The 12,366-nt window shown below is 44.6% G+C and overlaps 1 long non-coding RNA gene across 1 annotated transcript; it reads right to left on the bottom strand.

The window, feature by feature from the left end:
* On the bottom strand, positions 4,626–6,372 carry LOC109716121. Its single transcript, XR_002217841.1, has 3 exons — positions 6,333–6,372; positions 6,141–6,217; positions 4,626–4,665 (listed from the first exon to the last, which is right to left on the bottom strand). It is a non-coding gene; the product is annotated as an uncharacterized LOC109716121 (long non-coding RNA).

Genomic DNA, 12,366 nt, shown 5'->3' with positions numbered 1-12,366 from the left:
CCATTGGCACAAAGAGGATCCGTTGGGAGAGATTAGTGTTGTTATATCTACTTGGCCATCCTGAGCAGGCTCATGGATTGAACATCAACATTCCATTTCTGATCTGGCAAAAGATGATACACGTGATTCAGGGTGCCACTCGACGGGATCTACTTCCATTCCCGGTTATGATTACGAGGATTCTTCAAGCAAATGGAGTAGATACATCTTGTGACAAGTATGATGTTGGCCTTGGGCCTATTGATTCAGTAACTTGGGCTAAGTCTGTTAGCACTCTCAGGTCATTCCATCAGACCAAGCATCTAGCCCAGCACCTCCACCGAGAGCAGCTTCTAGCTCTGCTCCTCCGCCTCCATCCCAAGGGAGTTATGATACTTCATCTAGTTCGGGGGGAGCGACGACATTGGAATCAGTGAAGGATGATTTGCGTAAATTAAAGAAGAAAGTGAACAACATTGGAAGGGAAGTTGAGTCCAGCATCAAAAAGTTTGAATTAAGTATCAAAAGATTGATGGATAAGATGGGGTGTCGACATGATGATATTTGGCAACCTACTCCATCTTCTGCTTCGTATCAGCCGTCATCTTCACGACATCCTCTCATTCCACCGTCTGGTGATGCTCCTGAGGCTGGGGGTTCTGGAGCTGGTGCTGGAGATGATGATGATGATGACGAGGACACGGAGTGATTTTTTCGTCGAGCTTAGTCTTTCTCTTTCACTGCATTTGCTGTTTAGGGTGATGTTTTAGTTTTAGCTCTGCTTGTTTTTTTTTTAGGCCTGTAACTATGACTTGACTACGCTTATGCTTTTCTAGTATGTTTTCTCTCTCTATTTGCTTTCTTTTGGCAATTTTTGACAAAAAGGGGGAGAGCGTAGATGAAGGGGGAGAGCGTAGATGAACAGGCTTTGAACTAAAGCAGAGGATGATAAGTTCAAGACCAAAGGGGGAGATATGAACGAATACAGAGAAGGAATAAGAATTTAAGGCTAATCAAGGCTAATCATTTTTGAGTGAATTGTTTTGCAGGATTTCAAGACTTCAAGACTCCTAATTGCGTCTAAGTCATAGAGTCTGTTTTAGGAGTTTTGAAATATATTTGAGTTTCAAATTGTATTTGGATTACACGCGAGGAGTTCAATGTTTTGGTGATGACAATTGAACTTCGTTTTTCTTTACAATGTAATTGTTGAGTTTGTGTGTGTTTTGTCACGAAATTGCCAAAGGGGGAGATTGTTAGCTATGTGTTGGCAAGTTTCGTGGGTCGAGTCGGAGTCTTGAAGAAGTCGGAAGCGGATATTGAAGATTGAAGAATCCAAGACTTCGAAGAATCAGAAAGGACGCAAAAACGCAAAACATGAATCACGATGCTTAGGTAAGCTTTAAATCTTGTTTATGGTGATTCATACTTAATTATAGATTTTAGAAATCAGTGTTTCAAGTTCTAATTGATAATAGAAATTTCTAAGAGCTTGTAAAACTCGAAACAATGCATTTCAGCGAAAATTGCATTGTTGTACCGGTACAAGGGTTTATCTGTTCCGGTACAGACATCGGCCTTTGCCGCAGAGTTTGTTGATGGTTGTTCCGGTACAACCATCACGGCTGTACCGGTACAACCCTGTTCCGGACAAAGCTGCAGCCTGTTCAGGTACAGAAGCTTTGCAGAAAAATCTTCCGTCATGCTGTACCCTGGACAGCTTTCCTTGTTCCGGTACAAGGTGCTGATTTTGGAAAGAAACTTTCTAATCCTACTCCGTTTTGATTCTAAAGTCCATAAATAAGCTATTGGGGTTCTCTAACTGATTAAGCATTATAAGAATACATGTTTGAAAACCCTAGAGGCTCGGATTTCATTCTAAACTTATTTCCTACAAATTAGCCTCTTTAGATCAAATCGAGATATCGTTTCGCATTCTCTATATGTCGATTTGATCTCCGCTTCGTTGGAGTTCTATTCCCTGATTTTCTACGATACTCCTAAGCGAAGGATCACCATAATCATGATGCTCTTCATGAACGGCGTCGTTGATTTGGCGAGTGAACAAAGGCGGTTCATGGATTCGGATCGTTGGCTCGTAGATTCGAGTGGCGTCGTGGATTCGGCGTGATTGAAGCTTCGTGGATTCGAAGTGGAGGCGTTCGTGGATTCGAACGTGAGGGTGTGGACAGCCCGGAGGGTAGCGCGAAGATTCATAGGAGGTTAAGAGAGGTTGAGTCCGTGGAGTCGGTAATCACTTTGTAATCTTTTCTCTTAGTGAATTATTTTTTCGCGTATTGGTCCCGTGGGTTTTTCTCCAAGTTGGAGTTTTCCCACGTAAATCTCGGTGTGCTTTTTATTTTCCGCATTTATTTTTATTGCATCGAGATTTGTGATTTTTTTTGGCCGTTCACCTATTCACCCCCCTCTAGGTGATAGATACAATCTAGATAGATCCTTGGGCTCCTCAAATCTTTCAGTAGCCTCCCTCGGTAGACGGGAATAATGGTTTGTGAGTTTGGGGTGAATCAGGAGTACCCCGGGATGATTGTGTAAAGGCCAAAGAGAATGAGAACAAGAACATGCATGCATAATTATCATGTATTGATTATCTATCTGCTGACAGCTTTCTTGCAGGCATTGTATTAGAAGTGCATTAGTTGGTTTATTATCTTCCTTTTTGAAATGCATATGCCTGAATAGACCTAGTGGGCGAGTCGGCGCGGTCGGCTGCCGAACACACTGGAAACTTCGTTGTAGTTGTAACGTATCACTTTCCCGTAAGTCGTGCCGAGTTCCGTCGAAATGTGCGGAACGTGGAATGGAACGAGTTGGTATAGGTCCAAAGTGTATTGGAACTTATATAAACATTAAAGGGACCCGAGAGAGTGAAATTACAATTATGGCTAGGTTCCAGAATTTTGGACTCTCGGGGACCGGTCCCTGGATGAGAGACCGGTCCCCGTATGCGTAGGCTGCCCAGAAAGCTAGAAAATCGGCTAAGTCCTGGAAGTCTAGGCTACGGGAACCGGTCCCTGAGGGGAGAAACCGGTCCCTGTCCCTGCGGGGAGAGACCGGTCTCCATAGGTGAAAAAGTTGGAAAATGGCTAAGTCAGAAAATGTTGCTCTCGGGAACCCGTCACTGTAATGAGAGAGCGGTCTCCGTGCGCGTAGTCAGCCCAAAAAGATGAAAATTTGGCTAAGTCCTGAGAGGTGTACTCTCGGGGACCGGTCCCTGCAGGGAGAGACCGATCCTCGTATGCGAAAAATGCCCAGAATTGGGTTGTTGTGAAAAAATGGAAGGTTGAGGGGCTTATGTGCTAATGTGTCATGAGAGGGGTGTATAAAGTGGTTGGTTGGGTGTTTGGGCTCATTCCTCACTCCAACAACATAAAACCTCTCCCTCTCTCTCTCTAAAAACCCTCTTTCTCTCTCTCCTTCTCTCTAGAGCTTAGATCAAGGGAGGGATTTGGTAGAGCAAGCTTGGAGAAGAAGCTTTCCAAGGTGAAGGCAAGCTTGTGCAAGAGCTTTGAAGGAAAACTTGAGACTCCAAGGTGAGTTTCTATGGATTTGAGCTAGGGTTTTGTTGTTTGCTTCTAATGGAAGCATCTAGAAGCTCTTATGGAAGATTTCTCCTATTGTATCCATGATAGGGACTAGATTGGGGAAGATGATATTGTACAAGGACCTAACTTTAGGGTTTTTAGATTTTGAGATCGAAGCTTGGGATTGATCTCATTCTAACCTAATTGGTAGGTCAACGAACGCGTTGGTGCGCTCGGTTCAGCGATACGACGAGCGTACGCGAAGAAATCAAGGAAAAAGGCCGTTTCGGCTTCATTTTGCCGTAGCTCGCGGCGAAAACGTCTAAAAATCACGAAAGTTGGATTGCGGCAACTTGGCATCACCAAAAGGTAGGGGTGTTGTCCAGAAACACCGGATCTCTTTCTATGTCTATGTCACTTTATTTGAGCATATTGATATTGTAGCATTTTTGCATGTAGGGTAGTATAATGTGTGTTCATGGTTGAAATGCATTTAGATGCTTAAAGAATATGTGAATTGGCAAAGAACCATGTGAACCATATGAGAATGTAAAGACCCTATGTGCATATGAATGTGTAAAAGACTATGACAATAGTAAACAAAGGTGACATTGACTATAGTGACTCGATTGGCATCGAAAAGTAAATAGTTAAACAAAGTTTAACCCAGAGTGACATTATGAGATATTGTGGTATGAGACAGGTTTAGCTATACTTTCTCAAATTGAGGATGGGATCATACTCACATGTCACGCCCCGGGACCCAGCGGAAGCCCGCCCGGCACGTGCCCAGACCAGCCATACGTCTAAAACGTATAAGGCGTCTAGAAACAACAATAATAAAAGCAACAATAAAAGACATCTAGGAGTATCAGAGCATAATAAATGTCTAAATGCTACAGCAAAGGATAAGGTAAAGCTGTAAATCCACTAAATAAGACATAAAGTAAATACAATAGGAAATCCCAAATACAAGTGCTATAGGTAGGTACACAGGTGGTCTCTATACATGGATACAAAAGCCTCACACTCTCTCAAAATATAAAATGGAGGAGTAAACCACCTAGGCAAAAGAACTCTCCGCGAGCTAGCTACGCGACACCCTTGCCGCGATCCCGTGCCTCCGCCGGTGCCGAAGGCTCTGAAAAGGAAACATAGAAACAGGGGCGTGAGAACTATTAAGAATAGTTCCCAGTGGGCAATTACTGACTTCAGTGAATGCACCACAAGGCCCAAAGCTACAATAGATGTCAGTGACTATAAATGTAGGAAAGCGAAAGGCAAGTAAAAATGTAACTTACTACAACATGATATCTCTACTTAGTATAAATAGCATAAGTATGAACGCAACTATGCATGGGTAAAAGTCTCCAACTATCATAATGTCCACAATGCGAAATAGTAAGTCCCGTTGTTACTATTCTAGTCAATGTCCAAGTAGTACACTAAGTCATCATGAATATTCGAAGTCAAATCTGAAGAGACCCACCGAAGGCTGTCTATGGCCCTGAGACCACCCGTAGGCTATCTGGCCGGTGCGAGCCTAATGGCCCCGTGGTTAGTCATCATCCCCACCCTAGGGATGAGCCTGGCCCACGGCAATCCACTTCGGCGCCCAATCCCGCACGGCGAATATGAATCGCGATGGCTATCTCCGGAGTGCCGGTTTGTAGGGAGCGACCCTCACAAGCATGTGCGAATGACGTACAATGGCAAGTAGTTTCAAACGATCTGTCACAAGTACCAAGTCCTCATGTCTAATAACATGGAATATATCACCAATCTCCTAGGCCTATTCCTAGGTCGTCATGTCTCAAACATGGAATATAATAAATGTCATCGTGGCCAAGTCACTATTTCATCATATTTTGAATATGGAATATAGTTGATGTCAACGTGACCTATTATCAAGCCTCTATGTTGCAGTTTAATAATTCTCTCTGCCAAGTGCCTCTTTATGACACTATGGCACGTTTTGTCCCAACATGGATACTAAGTTCAAGCACTTATAATTCTAGTCAACATCGAAGCAAGAAACTTGATTTCCTACCATCTCATAGAATGTTCGCCGCATGCATATTAACAAAGCACATTGTCTCTCTCTACTATATAGAGTACATTTTCTTGATGCATAACCTATGAGTTCTAAGCATTCAAAAACTCTCATAAATGCTACTAAACATGAATATACATGAACTTATGGTAAATGAAAGCATTTAACCGCATAGGAGGAATTTCCTCCCATTTCAAAGAAGCCAAACCCACCGATGACAACGAAACTCCTCGTTCGCTCCCACGAGGGTGTTCTCTAGTCTCCTAGTACCCTTGAGGTATAGAAACTTGTGTCATACGAGCAAAACGAACAATACCAGGCTCAAACATTAACCATCTCTTATTAAGGGCAAAAACTCACCTCTTAGGGGAAAACTCTTCACAAGCTCAAAAAGAAGGCTAGAACCCTTCCAATTCAATCTAGAGGTAGGTTCTAATCCAAGGAATCAAGCCTCAAAAGCCCTAAAACGAAAATGCCCAATTAAGCCCTAAATTTCCAATTCTAGGGTTTAATCTCACAAAAACCTCAAATCAAGGGTCAAAGGGAGAAATCAAGTCTCTAACCTCTCAAGAAGCTCCAAACTTAGCTCCAATCCAAGTGGGGTGGGAGATCTCCTCAGCCACAAGCTCCTCTCCAAGCTCTAAGCCATCAATAATGGTGGAGAAGCCACCAAGATGCAAATAGAGGAGAGAACCCAATAAAAACCAAGCAAAAGGAGTAAAAATGCAAAGAAAGGGAGAGAGAGCTCCTCTCACCTTCTCCTCCTCAGGTCCCAGCACAAAAGAAGCCCTAAGGGGCATGGGTGCTGTTATAGATAGGCTACAATCGCGAAAAATCCCCTGCAGTTCAAACTGCACGAAATCTGCCTCCTTGTACCGGTACATGGGCTCTTGTACCGGTACAAGACCGACGAAATTGCAAACCCGAGGCTCGGGTCGCGCGGTCTGCGGCTCTATACCGGTACAAGCCCGATGGCTGTACCGGTACAACCATCAACCCTTGTACCGGTACAAGGCCAGTGTTGTTCCGGTACAAGCCTTGCTGCAGGCTGCCCGAGAGCTGTCCAAAAATTCCGATTTTGGAATTTTGGTGCCAAGTCCCACTCCAACATCCTCGGGATGCGTGCCAGGGGTCGGAACACTATCAACGACCCTCCAAAAACTGTGGGAATGCTCCAAACACAGATCAAACACTCGAATCTTGCGATTTGCTAAGATCCAGTGTATTACANCCGAGAGCTGTCCAAAAATTCCGATTTTGGAATTTTGGTGCCAAGTCCCACTCCAACATCCTCGGGATGCGTGCCAGGGGTCGGAACACTATCAACGACCCTCCAAAAACTGTGGGAATGCTCCAAACACAGATCAAACACTCGAATCTTGCGATTTGCTAAGATCCAGTGTATTACATCACATATATTGGTTCCGGCTTGAGTGAGGTAGCTCTTTCTCAAGCGGTGTACTCCGGAGTGTAGACACCACGGGTGGGAGTGCCCGGCGAAGATCCCTTGGGCGACAATACCATGTGCCTTCCCCGGTAGATGGGATGAATCCCTCGGGGGCATTTTTAAAATGCTAATCCCGGTAGATGGGACATGTGAGATGTGAGTTGTGGCGAATTTGATGAACCCCGAAAAGATTGGGTAAAGGCCAAGTAAAATGTGAAACGGATATGCATGCATCAGATTCATGTATTTGATTAACTATCTATCTGTTGACGGTTGTTTTGCAGGCATTGTATTAGTAATTGCATTAGATGGTTCGGTATCTATCTTTATTGAAATACATATGCCTGAAATAGACCTAGTTGGCGAATTGGCGCGGTCGGGGGCCGAACCCACTGGGAACTTCGTTATAGTTCTCATTACCACTAACCCTGCAGATCCGTGCGCGAGCGGGGCGGCGGAGGATCGAGGCAAGGGTATTGCACCGTAGCTAGCGGCCCCCGAGTATAGGCATAACCTATATTTTGAGTATTCAACTTTTGTATGTTGAACTAGTAAGGATAAATGATGTAATTCATATATTTTGGGTTAAAAGCCAGTGTGATGTAAATGAATGGATAAAATGAATGTAAATGTAATAGTTTACTTGTGTTTGATTAAAATGTAATCAAATGACATGTATGTGGATAAATGTTTAGTTAGTTTCGATGCTTTCACATGTGGTTATGTTGTTGTTTGCCCTCGTGCAAACCTTGTATATCTTGCAATCTCCTTGTTGACTTGCTTGTAATATACATGTTGGTTAAGCCTTGGGCGGACATGGGAGGTGCTATTCGTTCGGCGTCTGTTCGCGTGCCCGAATCGACCAAATTGGCGGCCCCGGGACGTGACAGATATGGTGGTATCAGAGCGATGTAAAAGCAAAAGTTTAGGATGGACTTAGGGACCTTAGGATTGGAAACCTTAGGAACTTAGGACACGTATGACGTGGACTTGGAGATGCGAAGGCTAATTGATTGGGTTATGATGGAACTTCTCTAAATGGAAATAGAGATGGATTCAAGGGAATGTTTGTTTTCTTCTTAAGGGATTATGTGGGGCGGACGACTACATAATGCCGAGAGTAGAAAGTGAACATACTTGATTGCTTTCGCTTAATTTGGTAGTTGTTTGGAACGTATAAGGTCTGAGTACGTCGGGCATTAATGCGTGTGTTACGTTTCAGGAACAGATGTCCCCGAGACGTTATACGCATCGGTCCGCTCCGGCATTGCCTGATGAGGTGCCCGAGCAAGCGGGATCTGATGAAGTGCATGAGTTGCTGGCCTAAGTAGCGGCTTTGGCTGGGGCTATGCGACAGTAAAGGGAGCAGATAGGACGGCTCCATGAGTTGGTGGCTCGACAGGCGGCGGCGGCTGCACCTGTACCTCAGGACCCGCCCGCACCTGTAGCACCTACTCCGGCGGTAGCGGCGGCACCGATGACGGCTATTCCTCCGACGGCTTCGGGTTCTTCGGCTCCTATCCCGGAGGTGCTTGAGGCCGAGCAGGAGCGGTCGTTAGCGGTGTTGACAGCCTTTAAGCGGTTCAATCCTCCGACGTTCCGGGGTGATTGAAAGACCCTTTGTTAATGGAGGCGTGGCTTTCAGCGATGGAGGCATTGTTTGAGGATGTTTACACCCTCGAGAAGGATAAAGTACGTCTAGTGGCTCACTGTTTAGAGGGGTCGGCTAGATCATGGTGGACGCGAGGTAAGAATGGTCTGTCTTTGGATTCGGCTACTATGACTTGGGAGACGTTCCGGGAGATCCTGTTAATAGAGTATTTTCTAGAAAGCGACAAGCGGAAGATCAAGGAGGACTTTCGCAAGTTAAGGTAAGGAAACCGATCGATGCGGGAGTATGAAAGAGAGTTCTCGCACATGGTTGATTGTGTTCCGGGCTTGGTTCATGGAGACCGGGACCGAACGGAGGTCTTTGAGCGCGGATTGCGGCCTAAAATATTTAAGATTATTCACGCGCTTCGGCTGAAGACCTACGAGAAGGTACTCGATCGCGCACTATGGGTAGAGCGCGGCAACACCATTGCGCGTGAGGAACGCAAGGCGTTTGAAAGGGACAAAGACAAGGAGAAGTCTAAGAAGAGATCGGCTGGTGGTTCCGCGGGGCAGTCGAGTTCTAAGCGACCCCCTCGGTACCCTCGACCGTAGTGGCGAGGAGGCAGAAGCCAATCAAGGAGTCAGACGACTTCCTTCCCGTGCGTGATCTGCGGCGGGAATCACAGGCCCAATGAATGTTCTCAGCGTGATGGGAGGTGTTTCCGATGCGGCCAAGCGGGACACTTGAGTTGGGATTGCCCGGGCGGCGCGTCACCTGCTCCGTCAGCTGCTTCGGCTCAGTACGCTCCACGACAGCTTGCAGGACTGCCACTTGCTATGTCGGCTGGGCACGCTTCAGCACCGCGTCAGCCGGAGGGATCACGTGCACTGAGTGGATGGATTTTCGCCACTCACGTGGAGGAGCAGCCTGCCGTACCCGACAACATCGTGGCAGGTATTATCTTGATTAATGGCATTAAGGCAAGAGCATTATTTTGTTAAGGATTTTATAGGTTGGCGAATTTCGTAGAGGTGGTTGGAGTCTTGAAGAGTTGATCGCAGAGGTTTTGAAGAAAAGATTCAAATTGAAGAAATAAGACTCATTCGGAAAGCTCGACACCCAAGGTATAAAGAAAAGATCATTTGTGGTGAATATACCTAATTAGATTAAGTTCAGAAGGCTTAGATTACTTAAAAAATTCTTTACTGAACTTTTCTGTGTTCTGGGACCGGTCCCTGAGGTCAATGAGAAGCGGTTCCGAAGGGTCCTTCACTGCGTTGACCTTGATGCAAGACGAGTCCCCTGTGATGGAGAGAGACGGTTCCCGACCTTTTGGTGTTTTTCTGGATCGCGGCGAGCGAGGACCGGTCTCAATCTTGACGAGACGGTTCGACCGAACGTGTGGGAATTTTTGTCAGCGCAGCGAGGAGACGGTTCCTACTGAGAGACGGTCTCTCACAGAGACCGGTTATACTCTCGAGGTAAAGACCGATCTCTGAGAAGACGAACACAGGTTTTTTAAAAAGGCTTTTTGCAAATCATAGTTATTCTAAGTCTTCGTAAAATTATAATAAGTATGTGGTCGGTCATCAAAAAGTTTAAGGCTTTGAATATTTGCTGGATATCTAAACCCTAGAAACTTATTTTTTCTCATTTTCATGTTTCGCTATATAATTAGTTTCTCTAATAGAACCTATAAATCGGCTTGATTCTTCGTTTTTACTCGATATTATTACGGATCAAGATAGATGGCTTGAGTTAAAGCTTGTGAACCTCATAGCTTTAATGGTTTTCAAAAGTTAATCACCCAAATCTATCGATTCTAGAGCTCGGAAGGAGTTTCGGGCATGTGGGAGTCCGTGCGTGTAGCGTAGGATTCGTGTGGACGCTTCAAGAGGTAATTGAAGGCGTTTGAGCTGCGAAAGGAGTTGCAGTAAGGTTTATTGAAAGGATTCTTATTCGGATCAATAGGACGGCTGGCGGGACGAAGATCGTCATCTAACGGAGAAATCGAGTAATTGAGTCCGTGTTTTTTGGTCAAAATCAGTTGTACTCAAGTTTTCTTAGTGGATTTTCTTTGCGTGATTGGTCCCGTGGGTTTTTCACTCCGATTTGGAGTTTTCCCACGTTAAATTCTCGGTGTGCTGTTTTATTTTCCGCTACTTTGTTTTATTTGCATCGAGATTTTCGAGTTTGCCGGATTTACACCTATTCACCCCCCTCTAGGTGTTACTTACCTTTTAGATCCTCGGGATCCATATCTTACAAGTGGTATCAGAGCGGGTATAGGTTGTAATTCATGGCTGAGGGCGGTAACATTAATCGACCCCCGCTCTTCGATGGAACTAACTATGCTTATTGGAAAGTCCGTATGAGGGCGTTTCTTATTGCTATCGACGAGCGGGTTTGGCAAGCCATTGAATTCGGATGGAAAAACCCTACCGAAGTTGTCGAGAATGTTACTGTGCCAAAACCTAGGAATAAATGGACGAAAGAGGAAAATGAACTATCTTCGTTCAACGGGAAAGGTATCAATGCTTTATTCAATGCTTTAAACCAAACTGAATTTTCTCGCGTCTCGGCGTGCGAAACCGCCAAAGAGATTTGGGACACTTTGCGAGTTACACACGAGGGTACAAGCTTGGTTAAGATTCAAAAATTGCAAATGCTTACTAGTAGATTTGATTCCATTCGTATGGAAGAACATGAATCTTTTACCGAGTACTATACTCGTTTGCAAGACATTGTAAACACGTGTGCTAACTTGGGCTAGAAAATTCCTGATTCCAAAATTGTTCGAAAAATTTTGAGAACCCTTCCCGAACGATTTCGTCCTAAGGTTGCAGCTATTGAAACGATCAAACATCCTGATGAACTCAAGGTAGAAGAATTAGTAGGAGCTCTTCAAACTTATGAAATGACTTTTCCTTCTAATTCGTCTTCTTCCAAGTCTTTTTCTAAAGCCTCAGGGATGGCTCTAAAATCAACAAAAGGAGATGTCTCTTCAACCTCATCTGATTCAGAGTCGGAGCAAAGCTTGGAGGACTTTGAAAAACAACTCGCACTTCTAACAAAGAAGTTTCGTCGGAACTTTAGAAAGAAGTTTTCTCCCAAGTCTACTTCATCCAAGACAAACAAATCTAAAGGGAGTTCGTCTTCTTCTTCCTCGTCAAAATACAGAAAATCTGATAACTCTCAAAAGGACTCCACAAAAGAGAAGAAAAGCGGTGAAGGTCAAATTCAATGCTACAAGTGTAGGGGCTTTGGCCATATAGCATCTGACTGTCCTAATAAAAAGTCTTTGAAGAAGAAGGCGATGCAAGCTATTACTTGGGACGATTCTTCATCTGACAATTCCACTTCGAGTGAAGAAGATGTAAATGCCACGGCACTGTTTGCACAGGATTCAACTTTCATGTGTTTAGCGTCTGCTGACACAATCTCTACGACATCTATACGAGAGAAGTCATCTTCGGAAAACTCATCGGAAGAAGAATCGGACGAAGATGACATGGTTGCAGCATATCAACAATTGGTTGTTGAATCAAAGAAGATGGCTAAACATAACAAGAAACTGCGGCGTAGCCTACATGAGTTGGAACAAGAAAATTCAAAGTTGACCTCTCTAACAAAGGATTTAGAACAAGAGAGAGATGGGTTGACCAAGGCTTACAACTCTTTACTTGAGAAGTGTTCGTTACTTGAAAAAGAAAAGGAGACTCAGGCGGAGAACATCAATTATCTTACC

The sequence above is a fragment of the Ananas comosus genome, linkage group 10 (genome assembly GCF_001540865.1).
Source record: "Ananas comosus cultivar F153 linkage group 10, ASM154086v1, whole genome shotgun sequence".
NCBI classification, from domain to species: domain Eukaryota; kingdom Viridiplantae; phylum Streptophyta; class Magnoliopsida; order Poales; family Bromeliaceae; genus Ananas; species Ananas comosus.
This window is presented reverse-complemented; position numbering and strand designations above follow the sequence as displayed.